Here is a 21,888-nt window from a genome sequence, read left to right as displayed (position 1 = left end):
AATGAAAACATCCCTAAAAGTAGCTTGAACTTACTAAAAACTACCTAAAAACAATGCCAAAAAGCGTATAAATTATCCGCTCATCACCAACCTCAAAGATGTGATTCCTAGTTAAAGATTGAAAAAAATTTTGCTATGATTTAAATTTGATTATTCTGTTTTAAGATTTGAATTATTAGGAGCTATCTTAATTATTTTGATTAAGATTTAGTTTTTGGATTTGAATTAGAAGAAACCATGGTATAAATAATTGAATGACATTCACAGAAAGCACATAAAGCTTCCTCGGCACAGTTTAGTTTTGTTGTTGTTTTTCCATTCTCCATGAGTAACTAATCTTTTTGTTAAAAGGTTAGGAACTCAGTTTATATTTCTATGAATTATTAATCGAAGTTTTCTTTTATTTTAAAGCGTTGCATTAATCTATTTCATGATTGAGTTATTCATTTTTCATCCTTAACAGATTAGTAGCATTGAAAGGTGTGCTACTCCCATATTGAATTTGTTTATTTCTTCGACAAAACTAATATTCGAGTTATACTTGAAAACTCTTTCACATGTCTTTTTGAATCGACTAGACATAGTGGTTTTAAAGTGTATGACACATACATGATTTTCAATCACTCTAGTTTAGAATACCTGATATATAATTTGGATTAGAACAACTTTTGAAAATTGTGTTTTTTCATAAGATTCAATCGGACAAGACTGGCTTGGATACATGACATATAATCTAACCTAAGGACTACTTTTGAATCTTATGAGGAACATGATTGGATTTAGGCTTAACCTCTTCAATTAATTGATTGACCAAGACATTCACGGTTGATTAATTGAGGAGAAACTGAAGAGCCAAGACATTGAAAATCAGTTAATTAAGATTCATCGTGAAAAGATCTTTGCATGCTTTAGATTAGGTAAACAAGGTTTGATTTTCCTAGGATTTAAACATCTCTGAAATCGTTGACATTCTCCATTATTGATTTCTCTCAATTTAACATCACTGCCTTCGAAGCACTCAACATCCAAGACTCCAACAAGACAAGTTTTCAACCCTAATCAATTCAGGTTTCATTGATATAATTAGTTATTTAACTCAATATTTTCATGCTCAGTCCTTTAATTCTCGTGGAAATAATATCCACTCACCGTGATATTACTTGAATAATCTGGTACACTTGTCGGTATCCGTAGCTTCACCTTTTGCTCATCATTTGGTCAGGACTATTGTATTTTGATGCAGTGATGAGGTGGCTTGGATCAACTATGACATGGTGGCTCGCACCAGTGTCAAGGAGCCATTAGGCATTAAAGAGTGTAGAAGGAGATGCAAGATATACCCTTGATACATGAAAAGATGATGATAAAGAAAATGCTAAATTGTTGGCAACTTGAAAAGAAATGGATCTGTTTGAAGGAAATCAAAAAGTCTGGTTGAATCTAGGAAAGCATGAGAATTCTAAGTGGCCTTGTTACTTCTAGAATCCATCGGCGTGAAGTGGTCTCCTCTAAAGAATTTGCCTCCTCTACCCCTACAGCCACTGAAATTCATTTTTGAAGGGTTTCAACCAAATTGTGATTAAGATGGGTTGAAATTAGCTTAAATAGATCCCAATTCAATTTTTCTAAATTTCTCTAACATATCTTCATGGGCAAGTAGTAAAGCCTCCACTTCAATTAATGAAATGGAATTTGACTTGGCCATGTACATAGCACAATCCTCAAGTAATCCATCAATATTGCGGTGATATGATCATCCAATAACAAAGTGTAACCAATATCAGCAAGAGTCTACAATTTTTTTGATCCTGCTAAGATACTTAGAGGCAGAATTGCCATCTTTATACATTGATTTCAATTGTTGTACCATGATTTTAGAAATCTTGGAGAAATATTCTTAAACTTTTTCCCAAACTTGATAAGCAAAATCACACTCCAACATTTGATTCTTGAAGCTTGAATCCATAGAAATAAAGAGCCATGTCAAGAGGTTCTAGTAAATCTAGATTCTGTTCTAACAGTTCTTGCAACTTGATTATCAAATCTAGATGGTGTTTTCTCTATATTAAGGTGATTATCTCGATCATTGGCATTGATAACATGTAAAGCAAATTGCTAAAAAGTTTGAAATGAATTATTGTTTAATTTGTCAAGAATAGGCATAAACAATATATTAAAGCTATAGAAAACAAAGATGAATACGAGAAAATTGGTAAAATAGCAGCCATGGATCCTGAAGCTGTGCTCATAATACCATGATAGAATTTGATCAAAAAAGTAGAGAAGACAAAAGAAAGTGTGAATGAAATGTACTGATCTTAAATATGATTGAACACCATTTACAAGATACACAAATCAGCTATATATACTACGACTCTTAAGCAGAAACTAAAAAATAAAAGAAAACTAATTCTAACAGAAAAATATAAAACCATTCTTTTTCTAGCTAACTAATTTTCTAACTATTACTAGCTACTTTTATATATTATTTGACAATAACTAAGTACAAGAAAAAACAAATTATTAAAAGGTTTTCAAGTTACTATACTCTAATCTTCTTCCTCACACTACCTTTAGGAGCCACTAGCACCATAACAATTTCTCTTTTCCATCACCACTGCTCTCGTAATTAATAGCATACCTACAAGTGTGTAAGTAAGAGAGAGAGAGAGATTGATTTTTAAACCTAAACGTGAAGAAGCCATATAGTGTTGTGGCTACCATTATCTGTAGAGTCCATGTCATTATAGAGTTGCTTGCTGAAGAAAGATGAGCCTATAATTTCTAAGAGAAAAAGAATAAGGGTTTGGGTTGAAATATGGTTAAAGTATACAAAATATTAAAAATGTATATTAAGGTTTTTACAAAATCTTTTAGCATTTCTACATGTACTAATTTATGAATATTTAAAGGAATAAATCACCTCAATATTCATCTAGGTAAAATTTATACTTATGTCCCTCTTACTTCACAGATATTTAATAATTTCTCCTCTTGTAAGAATGAAACAATAATTCCAGAAAATTTATGTTAAAATCAATACATGCAATTTGTTGTTACCTATTGGAATTATATTGTCCTAAACAACTCTACAAGTTCCATCACGAGTAATGAGCGATTAAATCACCAACATTCAAGTCCTATTATTAGTTCAACTTGACTTAATTAAAATCTTACAAGAGAAATAAAACAAATAATTATCCCTTTTGTTTCAGAAGTTGAATCCAAGACTTCTAATGATCAAAACAGTCTATGGGTTCTAAAATTGATTAGAACGATCTCCCCGTTTGATCGTCCTTCCGACAAATAGCCAGTTAATATCATTAACTATAATCTAATGTGAATTATTACGCATGTTAACATGCCATACAAGGTGATTCAATCAATTTGGTCCCTTACTTAAGAGACCGATTGATCAAACCCAGCAAACATATATAATGCACATATATATTGCACTATCTTCTTCTTCCCATAATAACTGTACGAGATGTCTCTGGTACGGGTTGAAGAGTGGATCGGGAACTTGCGGGTCAAGGCGGGTGCCGGATTGTTCGACTGGAGCAGTGGGGATGGTACCTGCAAAGACACTCCGACGCTTAAGTCAGAATGGATCTGAGAGGTATAAGGTGTGAGGAATGAATGAATACCTGGAGGGATCTGAGTTCTTTATTTATAGGTGATGGTAGCTATCTTATCTTATCTTGTTTGGCTAAGATAAGGGAGACTTTTGAATTCGAAAGTTGGTTAAGAACTCTAGTGGGCCGGTTCCGGGCCTTCTAGAAGTGCGATATGGTCGGGACCCGGGTAACCGGGTCCGAGGACCTTTCGGAGCGTGGGATCCGTAGGCCAGATCCGTAACAGTTGTCCCTACAGCGGGAGGCCGGGGGAGGTCGGTCTCTACCGCTGGAGGATGTGACTTGGGCCGTTTGTGGCCTTCGTCGGTTCCTTAGACTCGGGATTTTTAATGGATTCGTCTTTCGAGAGATGGGTGTCGGTGCGTCGGACTAGAGTCGGTTGTTTGACGCGATCTTTGCGTTTCTCGAGGTGTGCTTTGTCAGTTTTACTTTTCCAATGGAGCATTTATCGCGAGGGGACGTTTGGTTTGCTTTTCCTCTTTTGCCCTCATGCGTCGTGTTTTATCCTTGTGGGTATTTACGTCTTTTCATCCTCTTGAAAAACTTTTTGGATTTCTTGCTTTCCTTCCCTTATTTTGCTTTTGCATTTGCTATTTTTCTCCTTTGTGGTTTTCTCTTGCCTTGGTGTTTCTCTGGTTTTCTCTGCCGCTCGCTTTTCTGCCTCTTCTATTTCACGTATGAATTAACAGGTTGGTATTTCTCCTTCTTCCCATTTCTACTTTTGCTCTTGATTATTTCCTGCATTTCATTTTGCATGCCTGTTTTAGTGTGGGTTGAGATTTTTGGCTGTGTTTGTGCGATGGTCGTAAGTCTTGGGATAGTGTGTGTTTAGTTTTCTTGCTTTGTCGCTGATTTGGCGATCTTCCATGTCTGGGATCGCGGGAGATACTTCGGTTATTCCTTCTGTTATTTTGTCGGTCTAGCGACCTGCCGCGATGGGATCTTGATTTGGAGATCGCGTGACTTCCGTTCTCGGCGTTGTATTTTTCCTTGGTAGCGATTCTGCCCTCGAGCTCTTGCACTCATAGACAGAGCTCTTGGATTATTGGGGTTGCCTTGTCCCCCGTGTTTTCGGGGTGTCGTGGTCCGGCGAGGTCGGGTCCGTTGTGCACTGGGTTGGTCCGGTGGACGGTGCTGGTTATTCTTCCGTGGAGCGCGGCTTCTTGGTGTTCGAGAGTTGGATTTCTTGTTCGGGAGTTATCTTGGTGGCTTATGCTGGGGCAGTGGGGATGGTACCTGCAAAGACACTCTGACGCTTAAGTCAGAATGGATCTGAGAGGTATAAGGTGTGAGGAATGAATGAATACCTGGAGGGACCTGAGTCCTTTATTTATAGGTGATGGTAGCTATGTTATCTTATCTTGTTTGGCTAAGATAAGGGTAACGTTTGAATTCGAAAGTTGGTTAAGAGCTCTAGTGGACCGGTTCCGGGCCTTCTAGAAGTGCGAGGGACCCGGGTAACCAGGTCCGAGGACCTTTCGGAGCGTGGAATCCGTGGGCCGGATCCGTAACAATAACCAAACTTTCTCTCCGTATATCAAGATCTAAAACCTTAAAGGGTGCTCACCATCTTATGCAACCAACAATGATGATGTGCACATAATGCAAAGAGGCCTAGATAGATAATACCATGAACACTACCAGAATATCATTTTTAACCAATGACTTAGGCTTAATTAGTCACCAGTTTTACCAACGGTCAGGTCATCGATAAAAGTTCATTGGTCAAAACTCTATTAGTAAAATTCGACCATTTTTACTGACGCCCCGAGGCCATTGGTAAAATTAAATATTATTAGCAATTCTTCCTTCGTTGAGAAAAATCCTTGTTAAAATACAAATTAAAAAATATATTTTTTATGTAGACAGATGTATTGTTGGGAATATTTGTTAATGATATTTAATTATTAAATTTAAAATAGAATTTTTATCCGCATTAAAATTAATAATAAGATAGAAATTAGATAATAACTTGTAAAATAAAATCACAAGCGTAAAGTATAATTTTTTTATCCCTAACTTTTGTAATTTTCTTTAAAAATATCTCTAACATTTAATTTTGTTTAATTTTATCTTTAATATTTTTTATTTATGTCAAATTTATTTGGGATTTTTTAATTTTGTCATTGATGTTAACAGTTAATAGTGTACGTCAGATTTTATCAACGGACTATTTAACAGATGGGTTAACTTTATCTGAAAAAAAAAAAAGAAAAATTGGAGGACAAGTTTGATCAATTTCAAAACTGAAAAAATTTTGATCATTGATTAAAATTAAAGGATCATTTTAATTGTTATCTTGATTAAAGAAATTATTATAGTTTTAATCTTATGTAGATAATTCTTTAGCCTTTGAAATTTTGTATCCAAATAAACAATCGTCCAGGAGAAGTACTTTTGTGCTTATTTTTTTCATCACCAGGAGAATGCTTCAATCGCAAACTCCATGTAACTTTTAATATTTTTTAGAAAGAGTTTGATTGGTTTCAGGTTTTATTTTTATTTTAGAAAATTTATTTTTAGAATAAAGTTTTATTATTTTTGTTTTTATTTCTTCAACAAAGTTTTAAAAACAAAAAATAGTGACAACTGACAACAGAAATAAACAATCAAAATGCAAACAAAAGGTGCTCTTATTTATTTATTGGTCAGGGAAACAAAAGGCTCTTTCTTTAATTACCATCAATACTTTGTTTCTTTCTTTTTTCTGGTCATCTTTTGTGGGATTTCGGTTGGGTTGGGCATCCGTAGTCGTAGGGCCATCTGTTGTGTTGGGCCTTGGGAATCTCTACACCCTTACCGAACTGCCAAGAAATGCAAATGAAAAATCGTTCACCCCAAATCCATTGACAGGCTAGGCAGTAGACACAGAGGACACAAACAAGTCCAAAAACGAAGATTCATAGAAATTGATTAAGTTCTTGTGTTCTGACAAAAAAAACAAGGTTGTGTTGTTCATGACCAAAAAAAATTTTTTGTTGTTTTGNNNAAAAAAAAATTTTTTTTTTTTTTGAGAAAAAAAAAAAAAAAAAAAAAAAAAAAAACCACTCAAATAAAGATATCTAAAATAAACCAACTTGGGTTGGTCGAGTGGTCAATTTATTCATCCGCTTAAGCAAATGTCGGGAGTTCGAATCCTGCCTTGTGCATGCAGCAACTCATTGGCCAACGGCAGACCCTTATATGGAGCTCAGATCCGCAACGGATTAGTCCTTAACCTGTCAGGTTGGGGGATACCGTTTGGGTAAACAAAAAAATAGATATCTAAAATATTTTTTTAAATATATTTTTTAATAATTAAAATTTAACACATAATTGATCAAAGTGTGTTATTTTTGTCAAAATTAAGTAGACAAATAAATTTAACCAAAAAAGGTGAATCAAATCTTGAACTGGTTTAAATTAATATTATTTTTTATAAAAAATTACTAGAATACTCCTTTTATAATAGGAATATTGTAGTCATTTTTATAAAAAAATATTAATTTAGATCGATTTAAAATTTAATTTATTAGTTTTTCGGCTAAACTTATTTGTCTGATCTAATTTTAATAAAAAATAATATATTTTAATCGGTTATATGTGTTAAATTTTAATTATTAAAAAAATTTTTAAAAATTGACATTTTTAACATCTTTATCCAAGTGATTTCCTAACAAAAAAATGTTGTGGTTGAGGTCTTGGTGTAATGATAATTTATTTGTCTGATAAGTAACCACACTTGGGTTCAAAACTTGGCTGAGATTAAATAGTGGATAAAAAACCCTAAAATGTTATATATGTGAGTGTGTAGTGTGAGTGAGTTTATAATGTTATAGTGACTAGGATTAAAGAGTCCAACCTATCTAACAAAAAAAAAAAAGAAAAAATCAAATTTGTTGTTGAGGCTTACGGAGCAATGACAAAGATATAGATGTATATATTTAGAGAAAAAAAAAAAAGAGCACTTGCTCCTACTAAATTTTTGGAAAAAATAATAGCAATGACATATAGGTAGTGCTTTTGTTCATAACGACGGAAATATAAATTTTTTAAGTTTACATAAACTTTGTATTGAAATTATAAATTATGATACAAAAGATTTATAAAATTAAATTACTTTTACAAAATAGTTGTAAAAGATAAAAGACTCAATTGACTAAGAAGACTAAGATCACTGTAGATAAAAAAATTAAATAATAAGCACTACCTATATTAATATGTAAATTTAATATGTACATTACCCTTCCTATTTTAATATGTAAATTACCCTTTATGACATGTCACTTTATAATTGGTTGTTATATTAACTATGGTTAGGGTATTTTATAATTAAAAACTTATTTAAAAGAGGTGAATGTATAATTTGATAAAATATTAAAAATTGAATCTGTGCTTCTTCCTCAAATCATACTTCCGTATATTGAGCCTTAATTCTTTGTTATTGGTTTCGGCCATTCGCTTCTCCCTCATTCTATTGTCGTCGTCGCGCCTCCCAAGCATCAGCGCCTCATTCGGTGTCCCGCTCTCTTCGTATGTCGTGCCGTCGCCGTCCTCCAAAGCATCGTCACTGCCGTCGTCACAAGCAGTGCCGCCAGCCTCACAGTATCCTTCCCTCTCACTCGGTCTCTGTTTCAACCCTCTCTCAGCCGTTAACGATGTCGTTCAAGCACCGGGTATGTCTTCGAAGGCACAGTATTGAAAATTTGCTTCGATGAAATTCACTGTCCTAAGAATCGAGAAGCTGTTTAGAAGAGCCGACTGCAGAAAAAGGGAGAGAAATTGGACTTACAAAGAAGGTAGCCAATGTTTTTGTGTTTTGATTTGTGATTTTGTTCTTGATAGGCTTATGTTCAACAATTAGAAATAAGCCGTTTGAAGCTCATGCAATTGGAGGAGGAGATTGTTAAAGCTAAAAAGCAGGTGATAATGCTAAACTCAAAAACCATATCAATGATTTATGCTCCTTAATCATATATAACTAAAAGGATTCCTTGCAGAGTATTTATATTGAAAACAATCCATTGGATGCTAGTTATATGGGATCTTCTGGATCATTAAACTCAAGTTTGTGAATTCTTATACCAATAGTTTTAAGTTTTAACCTTCCTTACAATAAATTCTTCTATTAAGTGATTGGTCCTTGTATATCTGTGAAGAAAGGATTGTTTTGTTTGAAGTTGAATATGAAAATTGGATTGAAGAGCAACACAAACTGAATGAAGAACTCAGAAATGCATTCCAAACAAAAGCACATGATGAACAACTCAATCAACTTATCCAGACTCTGTTGAACCATTACTCAAATCTTTTCAAGATGAAATCAGATGCTGCAAAGGTTGATATATTCTACCTAATCAGTGGTATCCGGAGATCATCCGCAGAGCGCCTTTTCCTTTGGATCGAAGGATCTCGCCCTTTGCAGCTTCTATGTGTAATCTGATTAATATAACATTGCAACTCATTTGCATAAAAAAATCTTGCATGCTTAGAATAGAATATCAATATGAGTTTTGGTAATACAAATCATGTATCAACAATCTTGCATGCTTAGAATAGAATATCATGTGTCTTCAATGGCTGAAACTAATAGAGCATTTAGTTTAAGGATAAAGTAAAAAAGATAGGTGCTAGGTTGCAAATTCAACCAATGATGTCGCTAGTGATGTAAGTTGTTAATTTTTCACTATTGGCTACCTTTTTTTTATTTAAAAGACTACCTTTCATTTATTCTGATGATAGTTGCAGTTGAATGCTAGGAATAAATCTGCAGTTGCAAAATGCTATACCAGAACATAGTTTTGCCTTGATCGTAGTAATTTCTACTTACCGAGGACACTAACTAATGCAGACGTTCATAGGCTTGGCATATTTATTCTTTAGTTATTACTAATAGTGCATAAATTAGACAATTATTTAATTTGGCATGTGTTTTAAGCAAAGAAACTACTAAAATGTTCATTTTAATAGTTAAATTACAAAATTAGGGCTAAGAACATATGTATATAAAGTTAGACGGATCTTATCCATTTAATTCGTTGAGTTTACAATATCTCATATTTCAAGTATTGCAATTCTTCTGTCATAATGTATTTATTCTAATATAAAAGAATTCACAGAACTAAAGGATTTCATTCGGGAGAATTTCTATGTATTGATGCTGTTTGTTGAAGAAGGACCAAGACACGTCCTTGTATATGGCCTTCTCTTAGTAGAAGTGGCATGGATACCAAGTTTGGTGATTTGGACAACCAGAATAATCACAAAAAAGATAAATATAATCACATATTTTGTAGGATTTTTATTTAAAGGGGTCTTGAATAGTTAGAATATTTTTGTTCAGTTTTATATAAACATGCTTGCATAAGTAAATAGTCAAATACATTAGGAAGCTTGTTTATTTGAAGAGCATAAAGCAATTGTGAAATCAATTATAAAATTGTGTTGACTTTTATATTTGTTGTTATGGCTGTCACTTGTCTCAAGTATTTGCTACCTTTTTTTATTACTTGGATTAAGAGATAATACTATCTTAATTGAATGCTATGTTTATTTTGCCTATATGATTTTGGTCTACTAAGTTGATTTCCTATAACCATCAGTTAGTCATTCTTATCGAAAGAGGCAAGCAAAAGGATACTTTTGGTACAACAGGCGTACAAAATTGCTATGATGAGGGGAAGCGTGTGGCTGAGACTCTGATGTTTGATTATCATAGGCTACATGGCTTAGATAAAATGAATTTATGCCCTTGGTTTCCTCAAACTTGGAAGAAGCTTTTCTTTGCAGCTCAACTTTGTTGTTTACATGCTTTTAATGTAGAAATATGCATTGCAAGAATCTTCAACACATATGGACCACGCATGAATGTTGATGATGGTCGTATTGTTAGCAACTTCATTGCTCAAGCAATTCGGTAACTGAACCTCTTTCTCTCCTTATCCGATGGTTTCGGCCATAATTACATGAATTCACCAATTACTTGACTTATTGGTGCACGAAATTGTGATTACACTTTTCACAACTCCGCACAACTAATCAGCAAGTGCACTGGGTCGTCCAAGTAATAAACCTTACGCGAGTAAGGGTCGATCCCACAGAGATTGTTGGCTTGAAGCAAGCTTTGGTCATCTTATAAATCTCAGTCAGGCGGATTCAAATGGTTATGAGGTTTTGATAATTAAAAGATAAATAAAACAGAAATTAACATAGATATACTTATGTAATTCATTGGTGAAAATTTCAGATAAGCGTTTGGAGATGCTTTATTGCTTCTGAATCTCTGCTTTCCTATTGTCTTCATCCAATCATGCGTCCTCCCTTCCATGGCAAGCTGTATGATCCTCTCAGTGAAAATGGTCTGGCTACGATTTCTGTACGGCTAATCAGCTGTCGGATTTCTCGTCTCGGATAAAAAATACCAGGCACAGTTACCACAGGACTAATCATCTGTCGGTTCTCACTTGTGTCAGAATAGGATCCCTTGATCCTTTTGCACACTGTCACTGCGCCCAATAGTCATGAGTTTGGAGCTCATCACAGTCATCCCTTCCCAGATCCTACTCAGAAAACCACAGACAAGGTTTAGACTTTCAGGATCTCAGGAATGCTGTCTATTGGTTCTAGCCTATACCACGAAGGTTCTAATCACGAATTTGGATGCTCTGTTGTCAGGAGAGGTGATGCGAATCCGTGGATCAGAGACCCAAGAGAATATACTCCGGTTGTCGTCCAATGACTACGTTGAACATCATGTAGACCGCTTGTGGTTGTTAGGCACGCGGATCTTGGCTAAGCGAGTAACGAAGATAGTGGGTGATTGTCACGGGTCACCCCTTCATTCTGACTCAACTGAATTAAGTACGAGAGTATATATTGGAGAAGAAGTAGGCGTGAATTGAAAGAAAAACAATAGTACTTGCGTTAATTCATGAGGAACAGCAGAGCTCTTCACCTTAATCTATGAGGTGTAGAAACTCCATCGTTGGAAAATACATAAGAACAAATAGTCTAGGCATGGCCGAATGGCCAGCCTCCCTAATGGCATGATAGACGATAAAAAGGTTCAAAGACCTCTAGTACAATAGTAAAAAGTGCTATATATATACTAAACTAGTTACTAGTGTTTATAGAAAAATGAGTAACTAAGTGCAGATAGTGCAGAAATCCACTTCCGGGGCCCACTTGGTGTGTGTTTAGGTTGAGCTTTGAAGCTTTCATGTGCATAGGCCATCCTTGGAGTTAAACGCCAGCTTGGATGCCAGTTTGGGTGTTTAACTCCAGTTTTGGCGTTTTACGCCAGAAAAGGGTCTCTGGTGGGCATTTGGACGCCAGTTTGGGCCATCAAATCTTGGGCAAAGTATAAACTATTATACATTGCGGGAAAGTCCAAGATGTCTACATTCCAATGCAATTGAGAGTGCGCCAATTGGGATTCTGTAGCTCCAAAAAATCCACTTCGAGTGCAGGAAGGTCAGAATCCAATAGCATCTGCAGTCCTTTTTCAGCTTTTGAATCAGATTTTTGCTCAGGTCCCTCAATTTCAGCCAGAAAATACCTGAAATCATAGAAAAATACACAAACTCATAGTAAAGTCCATAAATGTTATTTTTGCATAAAAACTAATAAAAATATACTAAAAAGTAACTAAAACACACTAAAAACAATGCCAAGAAGCGTATAAATTATCCGCTCATTGATGAGCGGATAATTTATACGCTTCTTGACATTGTTTTTAGGTAGTTTTTAGTAGGATCTAGCTACTTTTAGGGATGTTTTCATTAGTTTTTATGCAAAATTCACATTTCTGGACTTTACTATGAGTTTGTGTGTTTTTCTGTGATTTCAGGTATTTTCTGGCTGAAATTAAGGGACCTGAGCAAAAATCTGATTAAGGCTAAAAAAGGACTGCTGATGTTGTTGGATTCTGACCTACCAGCACTCGAAATGGATTTTTTGGAGCTGCAGAACTCCAAATGGCACGCTCTCAATGGCGTTGGAAAGTAGACATCTAGAGCTTTCCAACAATATATGATAGTTCATACTTTGTTCGAGTTTAGACGATGCAAACTGGCGTTCAACGCCAGTTCCATGCTGCATTCTAGAGTAAAACGCCAGAAACACGTCACAAACCAGAGTTAAACGCCAAACAGACGTTACAACTTGGCGTTTAACTCCAAGAGAAGCCTCTGCACGTGTAAAGCTCAAGCTCAGCCCAAGCACACTCCAAAGTGGGCCCCGGAAGTGGATTTCTGCACTAAGACTTATTTCTATAAACCCTAGTAGCTAGTTTAGTATAAATAGAACTTTTTACTATTGTACTAGGCGTCTTTTGACCACGTCTTATCTTTTGTCTCAGTTTAATAATTTATTCATCTGGGATTTTACATCTTTGATCACATTTTTGGGGCTGGCCGTTCGGCCCTGCCTGGACCATCACTTATGTATTTTCAACGGTGGAGTTTCTACACACCATAGATTAAGGTGTGGAGCTCTGCTGTACCTCGAGAATTAATGCAATTATTATTGTTCTTCTATTTGATTCAAGCTTATTCTTATTCTAAGATATTCGCTGCACTTCAACTTGATGGATGTGATGATCCGTGACACTCATCATCATCCGTCCTTATGAACGCGTGATTGACAATCACTTCCGTTCTACCTTAGATCGAGTGTGTATCTCTTGGATTCCTTAATCAGAATCTTCGTGGTATAAGCTAGAACCCTTTGGCGGCCATTCTTGAGAATCTGGAAAGTCTAAACCTTGTTTGTGGTATTCTGAGTAGGATTCAAGGATTTAATGATTGTGACGAGCTTCAAACTCGCGATTGTTGGGCGTGGTGACAGACGCAAAAGAATCAATGGATTCTATTCCGACATGATCGAGAACCGACAGATGATTAGCCGTGCTGTGACAGAGCATTTGGACCATTTTCACAAAGAGGATGGGATGTAGCCATTCACAACGGTGATGCCCTACATACAGCTTACCATGGAAAAGAGTAAGAAGGATTGGATGAAAGCAGTAGGAAAACAGAGATTCAGAAGGGATACAACATCTCCATACACTTTTTTGAAATTCCTACCAATGAATTACATAAGTATCTCTATCTTCACTTTATGCTTTATTTATCTTTATTTTCGAAAACTCCATAACCATTTATTATCCGCCTAACTGAGATTTATAAGATGACCATAGCTTGTTTCATACCAACAATCTCCGTGGGATCGACCCTTACTCACGTAAGGTTTATTACTTGGACGACCCAGTGCACTTGTTGGTTAGTTGTGCAAAGTTGTGAAGAATGTGAGTGAACCATAGTAGTGTGCACCAAGTTTTTGGAGCCATTACTAAAAATTGTTCGAGTTATGAAAAAGAGTAAATCACAATTTTGCCTATCAAGTTTTTGGCACCGTTGCTAGGGATTGTTTGAGTTTGGACAACTGACGGTTCATCTTGTTGCTCAGATTAGGTAATTTTCTTTTCAAAAAGTTTTCAAAAATCTTTTCAAAACATTTTTTTTGTTTTTGTTTTTCTAAAAAAAATTTCAAAAAATCCAAAAATTTTTTATAAAATCGTAAAAACCAAAAACATTTTTGTGTTTCTTGTTTGAGTCTAGTGTCAATTTTTAAGTTTGGTGTCAATTGCACGTTTTTAAAACTTTTGCATGTTTCGAAAATTCATGCATGTGTTTTTCATGATCTTCAAGTTGTTCTTGATAAGTCTTCTTGTTTGATCTTCATATTTTCTTGTTTTGTGTCTTTTCTTGTTTTTCATGTGCATTTTTGCATTCATAGTGTCTAAGCATTGAAAATTTCTAAGTTTAGTGTCTTGCATGTTTTTCCTTTCTTGAAAATTTTTCAAAAATAAATCTTGATGTTCATCTTGACATTCAAAGTGTTCTTGGTGTTCATCTTGACATTCATAGTGTTCTTGCATGCATCATGTGTTTTGATTCATAATTTTTATATTGTGATTCATTTTTGTGTTTTTCTCTCTCCTCATTAAAAATTTAAAAATAAAAAAATATCTTTCCCTTATTTCTCTCATAAAATTCGAAATTTTGGGTTGACTTAGTGAAATTTTTTTTAAAATAAGTTGTTTCTTGTTAGTCAAGTCTAGATTTCAATTTTTTTAAAAAAAAATCCTATCTTTTCAAAACTCTTTCAAAAATCAAATCTTTTTCATTTTTTTATGATTTTCGAAAATTTGAAAATATTTTTTTTTAAAAATCTTTTTCTTAATTTCATTTCAAATTTTCGAAAACTTTGCTAACAATTAATATGATTGATTCAAAAATTTGAAGTTTGTTACTTTCTTGTTAAGAAAGGTTCAATCTTTAAATTCTAGAATCATATCTTTTAGTTTCTTGTTAGTCAAGTAATCAATTTTAATTTTAAAAATCAAATCTTTTTCAAAATATATTTTCAATCATATCTTTTCAATCATATCTTTTTCAAAATCAATTCCAAAAATCTTTTCTAACTTCTTATCTTTTCAAAATTGATTTTCAAATCTTTTTCAACTAACTAATTGACTTTTTGTTTGTTTCCTATCTTTTTCAAAACCACCTAACTACTTTTCTCTTTCTAATTTTGAAAATCAACCTCCCTCTTTTTCAAAATTCTTTTTAATTAACTAATTATTTTAAATTTTAATTTTATCTTACCTCTTCTCTTAATTTTCAAATTTTAACTGATAATTAAAATAAAAACAAAAATATTTTTCTTCTCTTTTAGTTAATATTCGAATTTTCTCCTCTCTCTCATCTCTTTTCTATTTATTTATTCATTTACTAACACTTCTCTTCATCTAAAAATTCGAACCTTCTCCTCTATCTGTGTTCGAATTTTTCTCATCCTTCTTCTATTCTTATATTCTTCTACTCACATAAAGGAATCTCTATACTGTGACATAAAGGATTCCAGATTTTCTTTGTTTTCTTCTCTTTCATATGAGCAGGAACAAGGAAAAAGGCATTCTTGTTGAGGCTGATCCTGAACCTGAAAGGACTCTGAAGAGAAAATTAAGAGAAGCTAAAATACAACAATCTAGAGACAACCTTATTGAAATTTTCGAACAAGAAAAGGATATGGCAGCTGAACCCAACAACAATAATGCAAGGAGGATACTTGGTGATTATACTACACCTACTTCCAAATTTGATGGAAGAAGCATCTCAATCCCTTCCATTGGAGCAAACAATTTTGAGCTGAAGCCTCAACTAGTTGCTCTAATGCAACAGAACTGCAAGTTTCATGGACTTCCATCAGAAGATCCCTATCATTTTTTAACTGAGTTCTTACAGATCTGTGAGACTGTTAAGACTAATGGAGTAGATCCTGAGGTCTACAGGCTCATGCTTTTCCCTTTTACTGTAAGAGACAAAGCTAGAACATGGTTGGACTCACAATCTAAAGATAGCCTGGACTCTTGGGATAAGATGGTCACGGCCTTCTTGGCTAAGTTCTTTCCTCCTCAAAAAGTGAGCAAGCTTAGAATGGATGTTCAGACCTTCAAACAGAAAGATGGTGAATCCCTCTATGAAGCTTGGGAAAGATACAAGCAGATGACCAAAAGGTGTCCCTCTAACATGCTTTCTGTAACACCCTAAGTCTTTAAAATAAGATGCCACACTCGAAAAAGAAGAAAAAGAAGGACTTAATCGTTATGCAAGGGAGGAGGAGGTGCACGTGAAGGGGAAAACGAGTAGCACTAAAATGTTCAAATTTAAAAAAATCTCTTAACCATGAGTACGGTTCAAAATGAAACACTTAGAGGAAATTATAACCAGAAAAGAAACTAATTACATCCTAAACTAATCTCGCTGAAGAAGCTCCCATACTTGTATCCTATCCTATTCTTGATCAGGACCCTTCAGTTATCCACGAATCGAGCTACCAGGGGCCTCTCTCCAACACCTTTTCACGCAATAAAGATTCGGTTCCGTTGGGTGGGGTGAACTAAAACTCGACGGGGTACCGAAGTAGGGGAAGAAGGTACGTATTCCACCTTTGGACTTCCGCAAGGGTTCAACTCCTCCTCTAGATCCTCCTCCATGGTGTCTTCCTTCTGGCCAGGGTTGTCAGATTCCTCTTCCTCGGTTTCGGAGTCGGACTCGAGGTGTACCACCTTAGATGACCGCTTCTTAGATGCTGAAGCGTTCCTATCTAGGAAGGTTACGACGGGCAGCTGGGGTTCTTCTTCCACGAACTCTCGACCTAAGTAGATAGTTTGGAGCACGGTAGTAGTGGTTGCAACTACCCACGCGTGCTTCGAGGGGTCATACCCAGAAGTTACCTTCGGGGGGCACTGCGTCGTCTCTATCCGCCGTGCCATGTTCCTCTGGAGACAGTATGGGAAAAGAAAGGGAGTGAGAACCTAACGTCTCAGTAGGAGTGCTATGCAACACCTCCATATCCATCTCCAGCCCACGTGCGGGATTTTTAAAATTGAGGCGTATAATATGGCATGTAATATTCATCTTTCTTGTAGAACATGTGTGCAAAAATAGAAGGCATATAGGGAAAATAGGAGGATAACATCCTAAGTAACATCAACATAATCATACATAAATCTGAAAAAGAAACTAAAAATTAAACTTTCATTCATGCTTTTTTCTTTCTTGACTTTTAACTTTTATGGAAGGTATTGAGCTCAAATCGGTATAAAAGGTGGGAGTCCCCTTCCCTTACCGAAGGTTCTTATCCCAAACGTTTTGACGATCACCTTCCCTTACCGAAGGATTATCTCGATCGATCACCCTCCCTTACCGAGGGATCATCTCGATATCTTGTCTTTGGGGGACACCTTCCCTTACCGAAGGATCATTCCCTCAGTTCAATTTACAATCAAGGTTATTTTAAGCATACATGAAAAGAGGGTCATACAAGAATAATTCATGCATGAAGATGAATGGAATTAGGATATACTAAATAATTAAAGGTAACTTGGCAAAAAGGTACGTACTCTCAACATTAATGGAACGTTAATGATATGAAAATAAATGCACATGGTAGAATTAGGGTATATTAAATAATTAGATAAAACATGGTAGGAAGGTATGTACTCTTAACATTAAAGGAACGTTAATGATATAATGGTATGGAAGGCCATGTAAATGCATATGGTAGGATCATGGTACATTAAATAATAAAACATGGTAGAAAGGCATGTACTCTCAAAATTAAAGGAACGTTAATGGTATAAAAAGCCATGTAAATGCATATGGTAGAATTATGGTATATTAAATAATTAAATAAAACATAAAATTAGGAACATTTATAATATAATGATATGAAAAGTCATTTAATTGCACAAGGTAAAAGTTAGGATATATCAAATAATTAAACATGGTAAAAAGGTATGTACTCCCAACATTAAAGGAACATTAATGATAGAATGATATGAAAAGTCATGTAAATGCACATGGTAAAAATTAGGATATATCAAATAATTAAACATGGTAAAAAGGTATTTACTCCCAACATTAAAGGAACATTAATGATAGAATGATATGAAAAGTCATGTAAATGCACATGGTAAAAATTAGGGTATATTAAATAATTAAATGAAACATGATAAAATGGTATATACTAACGAATCAAGAGGTCATGAATGATAGAATCGATAAACATGGTCAATATGGATAAGGGATGAGAACAAGGTATTAATGCCATGTAACACATGAAAAGATAGTAATCATGCATGGATAGAAGGAAAATAAACTAGAGCATACTGCATGCCAATATAAGTAAGAAAGGCATAATTCCCTACTCTTTTTCCTAACGCTTCTTCGAGCTTGCCTCTTGTGTTTGCCCACAGAATATTATTTCTTTGTAGAGAGAGAAAGGAGAGGATTAGTATCTGAGAGGAGTGATTTTCTACCTATGGGTGCTCCCCTGTTTATATACATTTGGCGATAGGGTGGTTGGGATATTTTAAATTTCAAACGGAGGGTGGTTACTAGGTTCCTATCCATAAAATTCAAAATTCTAAGCTTATCTCCCAACTGATTTTCAAATTTCGAATTAAATTTTATTTCTAGAAGGGGTGGTTATTACATTATCACCCCCATAAGAAAAGAATTTGACCCCAAATTCCAGGTCTGAAATTGGTCGATGAGGGTTGTTAAATAACCTTAGGGGTCTTATTGCAATTTCCCCACTGTTGAGGAGGAAAGAAAAATCTTCACCATGATCGTTACCTGTAAACAAGTTTGGGAACTTATGTCTCATGTCTGCCTCTTTTTCCCATGTGTAGTCCCTCGAGTTGCCGCTACCCCATGCCACCTTTACCAGTCGTATCGTCTTGTTCCTTAGTTGCTTCGTGCTTCCGTCTACAATCTTCATGGCTGGTAGTTCAAAGGTCAGGTTGTCTTTGAGTGTTACATCCTCTTGCTGTAACACATGGCTTGGATCGTGTTGGTATTTTCGGAGTTGGGACACATGGAACACGTTGTGTAGCCTCGATAGATTTGGTGGTAGGGCAAGCTGGTATGCTGACTTTCCTATACGTCGGAGTATTTGGAATGGACCCAGGTATCAGGGGCTTAGTTTCCGTACCTTAAAAGCCCTTCCTACCCCGGTGGTGGGGGTGATTTTTAGGAACACGTGGTCGCCCTCCTGAAATTCGAGGAGTTTTCTTCGTTGATCTGCATAACTCTTTTGTCGACTTTGGGCGGTGCGCATTCTTTTTCTTATCCTTTTGATATCTTCTGTGGTCTGTCTTACTAACTCTGGTCCTAAGTAGCCTCTTTCTTCCGGTCCATACCAGCATAAAAGAGATTGGCATCTTCGCTCGTATAGTGCCTCATATGGTGCCATCCCGATGCTACTATGGTAACTGTTGTTGTAGGCAAACTCGATCAGTGGTAGGTGACTCTCCCACTTTCCTGGTCTGTCTAGTACACAAGCTCGTAACATGTCTTCCAGCGTCTGGATGGTCCTCTCTGTTTGTCCATCTGTTTGCGGGTGGTATGATGTGCTTAAGCACAACTTTGTCCCGAACGCCTTCTGTAATGCGTTCCAAAACCTAGAGGTGAATCTTGGGTCTCTGTTCGAGACTATGGTTGATGGTATCCCGTGTAACCGCACGATCTCTTTGATATATAGCGTGGCTAGTCTTTCCAACGAGTCGGTGGCCTTGATTGGTAGAAAATGGGCAGTCTTTGTAAGCCGGTCCACAATGACCCATATAGCGTCACGTCCTGCTTGAGTACGAGGTATTCCCATGACGAAATCCATCGATATGTCCTCCCACTTCCATTCTGGGATGCCAAGGGGTTGCAACACTGATGAGAGAACTTTTGCGTGGTCTAGAAATTTGCGGATAAATCCTCGTTGCAAGTATAGTTTCTAAACCTTCAAAAGTCCTTTCATACAAACGTTTTGGTTGTCACAAGTAACAAACCCCTAAATAAATTGTTAACCGAGTATTTAAACCTCGAGTCGTCTTCTCAAGGAATTGCAGGGAAGTATGTTCTTATTATTGGTTATGGGTTGTAAATTGGGGTTTAGGAGGTAAGGGGGCAGTATGTTGCACAAAAAATAATAAGAAAAATAAATAAATAACTATAAAATAAACTCTTGGCAAGGTATGGGAACTGAAGGTTCTATCTTGGTTATCCTTATCAATTGTAATGAGAATTGGATTTTTCTCCCACTTTGTTAACCTCTAACTATAAAGGTAAGTTAAGTGGATGAATTAATTCTAATTCTCAACTAACAATGAGTTTGATAACTCAAGAGTCACCAATTATTTAACCAAGACCAAAAGGAAAGAAAATTGTATCTACTAGAGTAGCAATATCTTCAGATTGGGGATAATAAAAAGAAAGCAAACACAATTCTGAAATACCTCAATTATATTAAATAAAATATTCAAATCATAACATGGGAAAGTTCATAAATTTAATTGGAAAAATAAATAAAAAGGAACATTGAACCTGAATCGAGAGTCACTCTTAAAAACCAAGAGAAGTCCTAAATCCTAGTTTCTAAAAATCCTAATTTCTAATCCTAATCCTAAGAGAGAGGAGAGAACCTCTCTCACTAAAACTAAATCATGGAAAAGTGAATTATGAGAGCCTGATTATGAATGGATTCATTCCCCCACTTTATAGCCTCTAATCTGTGTTTTCTGGGCCGAAAACTGGGTCAGAAACAGCCCAGAAGTCACTTCCAGCGCTTTCTGGTCCGTACAGGTCGCGGAAAAGTGACGCGGCCGCATGGCTCACGCGGTCGCGTGGGTTGCATTCCTGCCAGGTCACGCGTCCGCGTGACTCATGCGTTCGCGTCGCCTGGCGTCGAGGCAGCTATGACAAATTATATATCAAATCGAAGCCCCGGACGTTAGCTTTCCAACGCAAATAGAACCGCATCGTTTGGACCTCTGTAGCTAAAGTTATAGCCGTTTGAGTACGAAGAGGTCAGGCTAGACAGCTTAGCAATTTCTCCAACTTATTGTATTCCTTCCACTTTTGCATGCTTCCTTTCCATCCTCTGAGTCATTCCTACCTTGTAATCTCTGAAATCGCTTAACACACATATCAAGGCATCTAATGGTAATAAGAGAGGATTAAACATAGGGAACTTAAGGCCAAAGAAGCATGTTTTCAATCAAAGCACATAATTAGGAAGGCAAATGTAAAACCATGCAAATGGTATGAATAAGTGGGTAAAGAGTTGATAAAAACCACTCAATTGAGCACAAGATAAACCATGAAATATGGGTTTATCAACCTCCCCACACTTAAACATTAGCATGTCCTCATGCTAAGCTCAAGAGAAGCTATAAAGATGAAGAGGAATGATAGAATGTATGAGATGCAACATATGAATGCAACTAAATGCAACATGCTTCTACCTACTTGGTTAAAAGTAAACAATTCTTTTAAGAACATATATGAACTGGATTTCACTAATTCAAATCATAAAAATGAAGTACAAATAGACTTGCAAGGAGAAAATAGCTCATGAAAGCTGGGAACAATGGATTGAGCATCGAACCCTCACTGGTAGTGTATACACTCTAATCACTCAAGTGTTTAAGGTTCGATTCTCTCAATTCTCTACTAACCTTGCTTTCTAAGGCTTGTTTTTCTTCTACCAATCAACAAAAATTTAATGCATAAATGCACATATCAAGAGGTCTTTTAAGGATTGTAATGGGGTTAGGGTCAAGGTAGGATTGTATTTGGCCAAGTGGACTAAAATCTGAATCCTTAATTAATTGAAACTTTCCCACCTAACTTAAACAATCCATGTAATCATG

General features: G+C 35.7%; 1 non-coding gene across 1 annotated transcript; it reads right to left on the bottom strand.

Moving 5' to 3' along the window:
• Positions 1–16,105: 16,105 nt before the first annotated feature.
• Positions 16,106–16,213, bottom strand: LOC127747873 (small nucleolar RNA R71). Its single transcript, XR_008009820.1, has one exon. It is a non-coding gene; the product is annotated as a small nucleolar RNA R71 (small nucleolar RNA).
• Positions 16,214–21,888: the final 5,675 nt, after the last annotated feature.

The sequence above is a fragment of the Arachis duranensis genome, chromosome 5 (genome assembly GCF_000817695.3).
Source record: "Arachis duranensis cultivar V14167 chromosome 5, aradu.V14167.gnm2.J7QH, whole genome shotgun sequence".
Classification (NCBI taxonomy): domain Eukaryota; kingdom Viridiplantae; phylum Streptophyta; class Magnoliopsida; order Fabales; family Fabaceae; genus Arachis; species Arachis duranensis.
Note: the sequence above shows the minus strand (reverse complement) of the source record. Positions and strands in the feature narration are given on the sequence as shown.